This window comes from Pipistrellus kuhlii, unplaced genomic scaffold, assembly GCF_014108245.1.
Source record: "Pipistrellus kuhlii isolate mPipKuh1 unplaced genomic scaffold, mPipKuh1.p scaffold_m20_p_16, whole genome shotgun sequence".
Lineage (NCBI taxonomy): Eukaryota > Metazoa > Chordata > Mammalia > Chiroptera > Vespertilionidae > Pipistrellus > Pipistrellus kuhlii.
The window spans coordinates 25004692-25017348 of record NW_023425471.1 but is presented as its reverse complement, the minus strand read 5'-3'; positions in this window follow the sequence as shown (position 1 = coordinate 25017348).

Below are 12657 nucleotides of genomic sequence, written 5' to 3'. Positions count from 1 at the left end.
CCCTCAAAATGGCATGCTCTCCCCTGAAGTGTAGAGAAATGCCAGGCTGAGCAGCACCCCGTAGTGGCAGTTCCTCCATCTAGATCACCCCAGTAACGCCCCCCTAAGCTTGTGCTCTCACAAACAGATGCCCTTCCATACTCACATCCACACACACTCTCCCTCTCAAACACATACTCACCCACTCACTCTCATCCACATCTACCTGCTGCCATGTCTACTCATCCAATTGATTCTTATTCATAGTTTCTATATCTATTTCATGCTGATATAGTTTGCACTAAATTTCTCAAAGTTCTCATTAAGTTGTTTGAGCATCCTTGTAACCATTACTTTGAACTCTATATTTGATAAATTACTTGCCTCCATTTCATTTAACTCTCTTTTTTTGGAGATTATGGCTGTTCTTTCATTTGGTAACTGTTTCTTTGTTTCCCCATTTTTCTGCTTCTTTGTGTTTTTGTTGTTGTTCTTGTTGTTGTTTTGTTTTTTTCCTGTGTGTAGGAGAAGACTGTTATGCCTCCTAGTCTTGGAGGGGTGGCTTTCTTGTGGATCCCAGTGGTGTAGTCTCCTTGATCTTCTGAGCTGGGTTCTCTAGGAATGACCCTTGTCTGAGTTATGTGTGTTCTCCCTTTGAATGTGTGTCTTGATTGCTGTTGTTCCATTTGTGGATGAGCTCAGCCTTCAGAGTTGTTGACTGTGATTTGCAACCCTGACTACATCATGCAAACTCTTATGCTGGTACTTTGGGTCTGCTATATGTGGACCTCAATACATTTTTCTTCCATTCAGGCAAAAGAAAAGGAGGTAAAATGAATTAAATATAAGAATTAACAGAAATTCAAGAGAATGAAAAAAAATAGACTAAAATAAAAGATAGCAATTAGAGAATGTGGGGGAAAAGAAAGAAAAGTGAGAAAGAAATAAAAAACAAACAAACAAAAAAGAGAAAATAAACAAAAACATATGGACACACAGAAAAAATACACACAAAACAGCCTGGCCAGCATGACTGTGAACCAGGAGGTCATGGTTCAATTCCAGTCAAGGCACATACCCTGGTTGCAGGCTCAATCCCCAGTGTAAAGTGTGCAGGAGGTAACTGATCAATGGTTTTCCCTCATCATTGATGTTTCTAGCTTTCTCTCCTTTACCCTTCCTCCTGAAATAAAATATGTATTTTTTTAGAAAACTTTGTGTTTGCTGTTTGTTGAGCTCACAGGATTTTGCTTTGATGCTGTTGTAAGTGCCTGTTGATGTTGGTCCCAGGCCTCCTGGACAGTTCTGTGGTGCAGACCAATCTGAGTTGCTGTCTTTGTCTGGCCCTTGGCATCCTGGCTGAAGCCCTGTAGGGAAAATCCCCAAGTATTCCGGTGTGTGGGGCTTACCCCTTGAATATACTTGTTCTGGTCTATTATCCCTTCCTCCATGGAGCTGGGCTCTACAGGGTATCTGGTCCCAGTCAGGGTGATTTTAACAGATTTGTAGTGCTGTCCATAGCTTGTAGGAAGGGTTGGCAGGTGCTTCCACTGCTTCCAATGCCTCAGCTCTGCCTAGGTTGCTGTCATTCTCTTATCATTACCTCTACACTGCATTTTTTTTCCTGTCCTCTCTCACAGTATTTCTTATCATCATTTTTCAAGTCGTATTTCAAGTCGAATGATCTGCAGATTAGCCACAACTGTGGTTTGGTGTTGGGAGCAAGTGGAGAGATGCTTCATAAACTGCAGCAATTTTTTTTCTTACCTTTAAGATGATAGGATCCTGTAAGTAGAAAATCCCAAGGCTCCTTGATCTGGCAGGATTCCATTGAGAAAGCTAACCCCTATTTTGTAAAACTGCTATTTAGAATTCTCTGCTATTTTTTAGATGGCCTCTTATTCTAAAAATAAAAATAATAATAATAATAATAATAATAATAATAATAATAATAACTTTGCTTTCTAGCCTGCTTGAATAATGAGGAAGATAAACTTAACTGTTTGACCTTGCAGGCCAGAGACTATGGTAGATATGCCCATACTCTCAATGCCATTCCAGGTGTATATTTTTATTTGGATAGAACTGTGTTGTTTTCAAGGCCAGCAGTGAGATAACCACTAAGCACACATAAGGATGGCTCTTTAATAAAAAGGGAAGTTCTGCTTGTAGCTTTTTTTAGAATTTGAATTCATCTTCTCTAAGACCACTGCAGTGAATAAAGTATGACTCTGAAGTCACACTTTTTGAGCATTGTTTGATTTATAACTCTCTGAGCATTACTTGATTTATTTCAGTTCTATGTAACATTATTGGTTCCCTGAGAGTCCAGAAAAACCAACCCATGCTTGGCTTTTTAGCCTCTGTTGAGTGGACCGGGTTTGGGGTCCGCGGGTGCTAGACAGGCTTCCGGGAGGCGCGTACTCTGCTGGTCTTAATAGAATTAAACTGGGGGACTCTCAGCACTCCCAGACTTCAGCCCAGGACCCAGCTGGCATCTGGAGAGAGTGGATGGACACTTCTGGACCTGTCGATAGAATTAGTAATGTAGGGGCCCCAGTCAGTTAGGCCCACTCTAAGTGAGTGGAAGAGGGGGCTTGATCACCTCCCTGAAAGCCATAGGGCTTCCTTAGGCAATTAGTCAGAAATTGGGTGGATTGTTTAAACTCTGAGTGAATGATGGGTGAATGTGTGTGAATGTGGAAGGAAAGGGCCTGCCCTCTCCTTTCCTTTGTGTGGCTTCACAACTTTGGTTATGGAGTCTGAGTGGGCCCCAACCTGCGGTTCTGTGATTTATCATATGGCATAAGGGTGACTCACCCCCACGTGGAGGTGACCAGGCCCCGGGTTTATATGGGTGCACCTTAGCTAAAATAAATCTAAGCTCCCAAGGGACGAGGTTAGGCGAACATCTGGGTGAGGATCTGTGAAAACAGGCCATCCCTTCCCTTGTTTGTCTCTTGCCACCGAGCATGATGGGGTCGGAATAGAGTAAACCCACTATTCTCAATTGCATGTTGAAAAATTTTAAAAAGGGATTCAATGGGGATTATAGAATTAAAATGAATTCTGAAACACTGCGGAAATTCTGTGAACTAGAATGGCCAGCCTTCAGGGTCAGCTGGCCCTTGGAAGACTCTTTAGATGAAGGACTGGTCAGGGTGGTCTGGAATGTAGTCACAGGAAACCCTAGACACCCAGATCAGTTTTCCTACATAGTCAGCTGGTTAGAAATTGCTCAAACCTTGCCACCTTGTGTCCGGTTCTGCATGTGTAAGAAGGGATAGAGTAAGGTTTTAGTAGCAGGAACGAAAAGGCAGGCAGGGCAGTAGCAGGCTGAGGAGAGGCATGCAGGGTACGAGCAAGCTAAAGAAAAGCAGGCAGAAGAAAAGATCCAGGTCCCTCAGAAGGAAGTTCAACCCCCTATTCTACAAGACACCCCCTCCCCCCCGAGGAAGTCACACCAGTTTTACCACCTCCATATGAGCCACAGGAAACTCCAAGTGGTCTTCCTGCTAGCCTGAAAGGTCTTGAAAGTCTGGAAACACCACCCTACTACATCTCCCCTAGCTGGTTGGGCGGCACCTGCGTTCAGCTGATCAAAGATCCAAATAACAACCGGCACCATCAGATGCCTCTCGGGGAGATTCAGGCTGCACAAGTGCTTGGCAAAAATGGTACCTTACAGGAAGGAAGGCCAGTCTATTATTATCAGCCTTTTACCACAAGTGACATTCTGAATTGGAAGCAAAACACCCCAGCTTATTCTGAAAAACCTCAGGCCATGGTAGCTCTCCTAGAAATGATCTTCCAGACCCAGAAGCCCACCTGGGTGGACTGCAAACAGCTCCTTTTTGCATTCTTTAACACTGAGGAGCACATAAGAGTAATGATAGAGGCTCAGAAGTGGCTCCAGACCAGGCCCCGGCAGCAACATTAGATACAGACAGATAAGCAAAGGAGGCACTCAAAGATGAGGAACCTGATTGGTCCCTGAACTCAGAAGACGGAAAGAGCAGGCTAGAAAAATATCAGCTGGCTTTCCTCCAAGAAACCCACCAATATAGCTAAAATCTCTGAGGTCTTCCAGAAGCCTGATGAAAGTCCAGCAACTTTCTATGAGAGACTGTATGAGGCATACTGGATCTACACCCCCTTTAACCCTGAGGCCCTGGACACTCAAACCATGGTAAATGTTGCTTTTGTAGGCCAAGCCCAGCCTGATACCGGAGAAAATTACAGAAGCTGGTAGGATTTGAAGGGAAAAAATGCTAGTGAACTTCTAGAGATAGCAAACAAGGTTTTCACCAACCATGACAGGGAAGAAAGAGGAAGAAAAGAGAATGCAAAGAAGTGCCAATGTAATAGCAGAGGCTTTCAGAGATTCGGGCCCCCAGACAGCCCAAAAAGAGAAGGAAGAAGACAGATCAGGAGGGAAAGAAAGAGCAAGCCTGAGAAGGGACCAGTGTGCTTATTGTAAGGAAACAGGACACTGGAAGAATGAATGTCCCAAATGGCAGAGCAAAAAAACTGGCCCCCCTTTTCCACCCAGTTGCTATCAACCAGAACCACCTGACGCAGACCTTATTGGGCTGGCAGCAGCCAACTCTGATAGGACAGACCTGGCTCTTTTCAGCTGGGCCCCCACGAGCCCATGGTCAGAATGAAAATTGGGGGCCAGACTGTGGACTTTATGGTTGATATGGGAGCAGAGCACTCAGCAGTCACACAGAAAGTAGCACCTCTCTCAGGAAAGGAAGTCACGATTATTGGAGCTACTGGGGACCAGACCTATAGACCATTCTGCTGGCCTCGCCTACGCCAACTTGGCAGCCACTGAGTAATTCATGAATTCTTGTTTTGCCAGATTGTCCAGTACCTCTGATGGGTAGAGACCTTTTAGCCAAAATGGGGGCAGAGATCACCTTTGCTCCAGATGGCTCTGTACAGCTGCACCTAGGTGAGGAGACTTCTCCAATGATCCTGTCCATAGCAGTGCCCTGGAGGAAGAATGAAGACTTTATGCCTTTCAATAAAAAATCTCACCTTTAGAGCCTGAATTAGAGGAAGAATTCCCACTGGTTTGGGCAGAAGAAAATCCCCCTGGCCTGCCCAAAGACCCTGCCCTAATACTAATTGACTTAAAGTTCGGGGCACAGCCTGTCAAAATCCACCAATATTCAATTCCAAGAGAGGCATACCTAGGAATTCAGGTCCACTTAGACCGGCTACTTCAGTGGAGACTCCTTAAAAGATGCCAGTCACCATGGACTACTCCTCTCTTGCATGTCAAAAAGCCTGGGACTAGTGACTACCACCTAGTACAGGATTTGTGTGCTGTTAATGAGGCTGTTGTAACCTTGCATTCGGCGTTGCCAAACCCCTACGTGCTTCTAGGACTCATCCCATCAGAATCGGAATGGTATACATGCCTAGATCTGGAAGATGCCTTTTTCTGCCTCCGATTAGCTCCCTTCAGCCAGCCCCTTTTTGCTTTTAGTGGGAAAACCCAACTATGGGGGCCAAGGAGCAGTTCACCTGGACCAGACTTCCATAAGGATTCAAAAACTCCCCTACTCTTTTTAGTGGAGCACTAGCATCTGGTTTGTCTAAATTCCCAGGACAGGATTTGGTGTGCATTCTACTTCAATATGTAGATGACCTCCTACTAGCCAGCTCCACATGAGCTCAGTGCTTGGAGGAGACAAGAGTCCTCCTGAGACTGTTAACTGAAACAGGTTACAGAGTGTCCAAGAAAAAGGAGGCTTCTGAATCACCCAAGAAAAATGAAGACTAGGGACTGAAAGGAAGCAGGCAGTATGTGCCATCCCAGTCCCTAGCACCAGGCGGCAGATTAGAGAATTCCTGGGAACAGCAGAGTTCTATTGAATCTGGATCCCAGGGTTTTCAGTTCTGTCCAAGCCCCTCTATGAAGCTTTAAAAGGGGAAGAGAAGTCACCCATTTAATGGGGCCCTGAGCAGGAGAAAGCCTTCATCAGCATAAAGGTCACCAGAAAGTGAAAGACTCAGTGTCAGAAGGAAATCAGCATGCTGACCCTGCAGCAAAGCAGGCTGCCAAAGAACAAGCAGCACCGACACAAATCATGTTGGTCCCTGAATTGCCTTAACCTCCAAAGTACAGTCCTCAGGAGGAGAAATGGGCCCAGCAAGAAGGGGGCAAAAGAACAAAAGAAGGTTGGTGGATGCTCCCATATCATAGGGTATATGTCCTGGAACCGTTAGCCCATTAGGTAGTCCTCCAGCAGCATGAACTTACTCATTTAGGAAAGATTGCTTTCAAAGATTTGTTAGGCAGATACTACCTAATTGCCTATCCTCCATCCTTGTGTGCCTCAGTTTCTCAGCATTGCCTCTTCTGTGCTCAGAACAACGCCAAACAGGGTCCTGTGGGACGGATAGGAGTTCAGCGCTGTGGACAAACTCCTTTTGAGGACTTAGAAGTCAATTTTACATAAATAGGCCCTAGCAGAGGAAATAAATACCTACTAGTCTTTTCACCTTTTCAGGCTGGGTTGAGGCATATCCCACTCACACTGAAAAGGTGAGAGAAGTCACTAAGGCATTGCTGAAGGATATAATTCGATGGTATGGAATGCCTCTGACCATAGGATCCAATAATGGCCCAGCCTTTGTAGCAGAAATAGTACAACAGGTAGCCAAGGCTTTAGGAATTAGATGGAACCTACATACAGTTTACAGGCCTCAGAGTTCAGGGAAAGTAGAGCACATGAACCGGATCCTAAAGTAGGCTGTGGCTAAGCTATTCCAAGAGACAACCCTACCCTGAACAGATATCTTGCCTCTTGTACTCCAGCAAGTATGCTGTGCCCCTAAGGCCAGGGTAAGTTTCTCTCCCTTTGAAATTCTATATGGTAGACCCCCTCCCTTAATTCGGCCAAAGGGAGATTTGGGGGAATAGGAAACCTATAAATCCAGAAACAACTACAAGGACTTGGAAAAACTGTCTTTGATGTCCATAGATGGGTTATTTAACAACTACCCATCTCTCTAGGAACAGCTGTACATCCTTAAAAACCTGGAGACCAGGTTTGGGAAAAGACTGTAAAAAAGAGCCCCTTAAGCCCATTTGGAAGGATCCTATCCAGTCATACTAATCACCCCCACAGATCTCAAAGTTATAGAACTGAACACCTGGATACACCACTCCTGGGTGAAGGCAGCCCACTAGCCAAGTGCTTCCCAGCCTGAGTAGAAGTTGACCTTTGACCAGAAACAACCCCTGTGGATCACCCGCAAGAAGACAGAAGACCTGGCAGAGCAACCTGCTCCAAAGAATTCAGAAATGCCCTGCTGAATTCTTCTTTACATTAATCTTTCTTTCTTATATTCTCTTAAAGGCAAGATGCTCTGGTATTTCTGGATAATAATTGTTTTTATCTTTCTAATAATTCTCATTTTGTCTTTTTATGAGTGCCGCCAAAACCTGAGGCTAGTCCCAGGAGGAGAACTCTTCTGCCCTTGCTGGAACACAGAAGCACCATAAAATTACTGCTTCCTAACAACAAAGGAACAATATGAAGCTAAAGATAATTCTTTGTTACTAAACTCTCTTAATCTGGACAACTCTCAGGTCTATACTCTGCCTCTTAGACCCTCCTGAGTCCTCACTTTCTCTACCAAATGTTGAATCTCACCCTCTCCATCTTAAAAGAGCAGTACAAAGACTTTGCTGACAGTTTAGAAGAAATAGCTCCAAGTATTTTTGTAGTACAGGATCAGATTGACTCACTGGCAGCTGTTACTCTCCAGAATTGAAGAGGACTAGACTTTCTTACAGCGGAGGAAGGGTGTGTGTGTGTGTGTGCCTGTTCCTTGAGGAAGAGTGTTGTTTTTATACTAGCCAGTCTGGTATTGTAAGGGATGGGGCCAAGAAACTAGCTGGTTGAGCTTCAAAAATAAGACAGGAGTTATCTGAGACCTGAGATGCATGGGGGGAAGGGATCTGAAAATGGCTCCTTCCATTGACAGGAACACTGTTAATGCTACTCATAGTCATATCCCTAGGACCATGCCTTCTAAATCTGTTAACTTGCTTTATCTCATCCCATCTAGATGCCTTTAAACTTCAAATGGTATTACAAGCCAGAAAAATTCCCTACAAATCTCTCCAAGAAGAAGAAATGGGAAGTTAATACCTTGGACGTTGGTCCTTTTCAGCTGGAAGCAGTAAAAGAGCGATCAGCACTCCTGTTCACCATAACATTCCATAGTTATTGTATTATACCTCAAGGCTGAAAAGCTTGTGGGACAAGGTGGAGATATGAGAAGGCTAACCCCTGATTTGTAAAACTACTTTTTGGAATTTTCTTCTATTTTTTAGATGGCCTCTTATTCTTAAAATAATAATAATAATAATAATAAAATAACTTTGCTTTTTAGGCTGCTTTAGCTTGCTTGAATAATGAGGAAGATAAACTTAGCTGTCTGACCTTTTAAGTCAGAGACTAGATATGCCCATACTCTCAATGCCAAGCCAGGTGTATTTTTTTAATTGGATAGAACTGTTTTCAAAGCCAGCAGTGAGCTAACCACTAAGTGCACATAGGGCTAGCTCTTTAGTAAAAAGGGAAGTTCTGCTTATAGCTTTGCTTAGAATTTGAATTCATTTCTCTGAGCCCACTGCAGTGAATAAAGTGTGACTCCAAACTCTCTGAGCATTGCTTAATTTATTCCAGTTCTCTATAACACCATCAGCAGACTTGCCTCCACTCTAATGTTCATGGCTAGCCCCCGTAAGATCAGGAACAAGGCATAGATGTCTGCTCCCAGCTCTGCCATTTCAACATCATCTTGAAGGTCGCAATAACTTTAATGTTGAGAGCTACTGATATGGAGAGCAGATATAGAGGGATGTTATTGTTTGGAAGGGGAGAGTTTTCCTTCCATAAAAATGTCAAGTAGCTGCTCTTCTGGGGTTCTTTCACTCTTTTGTCTCTTTGCTCCCTCCTTGTTGATTTTTGCCTGTTAATTCTTCTTTGAATATTTGGTAAAAGTCCCCTGTGAAACCATCCAGTCCAGGGCTTCTCTTTGCTGGGGAATTTTTTTTTTATTACTGCTTTGATTTCAACAGTAGTTATCAGTCTATTCATATTTTCTGATTCTTGCTGTTTGAGTTTTAGGAGATTATATTTTTTTAAGAATATGTCCATTTAGTCAAGGTTGTCCAGTTTATTGGAGGAGAGTTGTTTATAGTATTTTCATTATCCTTTGTATCGCTGTGGGGTCATTATGCTCATTTAACATTTGACAAAGGAGGCAAGAGCATAAAATGGTGTCAAGAAAGTCTCTTCAAAAATTATGTTTGGAAAATTGGACAGATACATGCAAAAAAAATGAAATTAGACCATACACAAAATAAACTCAAAATAGATAAAAAGACTTTAATGTAAGACATGAAACCATAAAAATCCTAGAAGAAATAATTGGCAGCAAAGTCTCAGACATCTCTCATAGCAACATGTTTATGGATACTTTTACTAGGATAATAGAAATCAAGCAGAAAATAAACAAATAGGACTACATCAAAATGAAGATCTTCTAAGAGCAAAGGAAACCATCAATAAAATAACAAGGGTGTCCACTCCATGGGAGAACACATTTGCCAATGATACATCTAATAAAGGGTTAACCTCCAAAATTTACAAGGAACTCAAAACTTAACAAAAGGAAGATTTAAAAAAAATCCAATTGAAAAATGGCTGAACGACCTCAATAGAAACTTTCCCAAAATAGACATACAGAAGATTAAAAGGCATATGAAAAAGTGTTCAAAGTCACTGATCACCAGAGAGATGCAAATCAAAATGATAATACCTGTAAGAATGGCTATCACCAACAAATCAACAAAAACAAGTGTTGGTGAGGATGTGGGGAAAAGGGAGCTCTCATGCAATGCTGTTGGGAATGCAGACTGGTGCAGCCACTGTGGAAAACAATATGGAGTTTCCTCAAAAAATTAAAAATGGAACTCCCATTTGATCCAGTGATCCCACTTCCAGGAATATATCCCAAGAACTCAGAAACAGCCATCAGAAAGAATATACACATCCCTATGTTCATAGTAGCACAATTTACAATAGCTAGGATTTGGAAACAGCCTAAGTGTCCATCAGCAGATAAGTGGATTGAAAATCTATGATGCATATTTACCATAGAATACTATGCAGCTGTTTAAAAAAGAATGAACTCTTAACCATTTGCAACAGCATGGATGGACCTAGAGAGCATTATGCTAAATGAAATAAGCCAGTCAGGGAAATATAAATATCACAGGATCTCACTCATATGTGGAATCTAGTGACCAACATAAATTGATGAACAAAAATAGACCCAGAGACATAGAAACATGGAATAGACTGTCAAACCTCAGAGGGAAGGCAGGAGAGGTTGGAAGGGTGGGGGAAGAGATCAACCAATGTACTCATATGCATATATGCATAACCCATAAACACAGACAATAAGGTGGTGAAGGCTTGGGGTGGGGTGGGAGAGGGTAATGGGGGAAAAAAGAACACATGTAATACTTTCAACAATATTTATTTAAAAAGTATGTTGACAGAGATGTGGACAACTGGGAACTTTCAGACACTGATTATGAGAACATAAATTAATAAAACTATTATGCATTTAATGCAAAAACAGTTCTGAAGGAAAATTTATGGTGATAAATACATAAATATTTTAAAAACTAGGAAAATTGTAAATAAATAACCAAACTGTAAACCTCAAAAATCTAGAAAGAGAATATCAAGTTGAGCCCAAAGTTAGACAAAGGAAGAAAATATTAATGAGCAGAAGTGAAATAAATAAAGTTGAGGCCAGCTAAAAAAAGAAAAGAACCAATGAGTGTCATTGGTTTTTCTAAAAGATAAACAAAGTTGACAAATCTTTAGCCAGACCCGAGAGAGAGAGAGAGAGAGAGAGAGAGAGACTCAAAAAATCAAATTAGAATTGAAGAAGAAAAGCAATAACTGTTATTACTATATATATGTATATGTATATGTACATATATATGTATATATACATACACACATATATATGTGTATATATATATATATATATATATATACACATGTATATATTGGATTGTAGAAGACTGCTTGAACAATTATATGACAAAATATTATATAATCTAGAAAAGCTGGGTAATTTTCTAGAATTATACAGCCTACCAAAACTGAACCAAGAGGAAATATCAAGTATGAAGAGGCAACTATCAAGTGAAGAATTGAATTAGTAATCAAATAAGCACAGAGTTTCTACATTTAAAAAAAAAAAACCTTAACACAAAAAAGCGCAGAACCAGATGGCTTAATGGGTGATTTCTACCAATCATTTTGGGTTGAGTTAGTGCCAATTCTTTTCAAATAATCACAAAAAATTTGAAGAGGAGAGAACACATCCATAACTCATTCTATAAGATCAGCAACACCCTAATACAAAGCCAGATAATGACACTACAAGAAATGAAAACTATAGGGTAATATCTGCAATGAACATAGATGCAATTATTTTCAACAAAATATTAGCAAAAAATTTAAGAACTCATTAATAGAATTATACAGCATGACCAAGCAATAATCCTTGGATGCTAGGATGTTGCAACATACTCAATTTAGTATTTGTAATACAATACACTTAGAGAATGAAAGATAAAATTTATCAATAGGTGCAAAAATTCTTTTAAGAAAATACAATATCTATTAATGGTTAAAATTCTTAACAGACTGGGTATAGAAAGAACATACCTCAACATAATAAAGGTCATATGTGACAAACCCACAGCTAACATTTTACTCAATGGAAAAAAATTGAAAATTTTCCCTCTAAAATCAAGAACAAGAAAAGTGTGCCCACTCTTTCTATTCATATTTAATATCCTACTGGAAGTACTATCTAGAAGCAATCAGGGAAATAAGTAAATAAAAGGTATTCAAATTGGAAAGAAGAGTGAAATTACCATTATTCACTGATAATATGAGATATTGAAAATCCCTAAGACTCAACTAAAGAACTGACCTTGGATCTAATTAATGGATTCCATAAAGTTTCAGGATAGAAAATCAATACACAGAAATCAGGTACTTTCCTATTCACTAACAATAACACATCTGAAAAAAATAATGAGAAATGCCCCATTAATAATAACATAAAAAGCAATAAAATATCTGGCAATAAACATACCCAAGGAGATGAGAAATCTGAATAATAAAAGTATAAGACTGCTGAAAAAGTAAAAGAAGACACAAACAATTGAAAGAACACCCTGTTTCCATGGATTAGAAGAGTTAATATTGAGAAAATATCCATGTTACTCAAAATTCATCTATAGATTCAGTGCAATTCCTATCAAAATTCCAGTAGCATTTTTCACAGAAATAGAAAAAGATAATCAAACCTAAAGTTTGCATGGAATTCCTTAGTGATTCCCCAAATAATCAGGCTTAGCTAATCAAAGGACGTGAAGAATAAACCATCCAATATTTTTGATAATATGTTATGCCAAGAATAAAGAGATATGTTATCCAGGTGCTGTGTGCTCTAGGACAACTGACCTGATACTCTTGAAAGTGTCACTATTTCTGGAATCTAGTGGTGAATAAGTATACAAGAATCATGAAAGAAATGCGAGTGAAG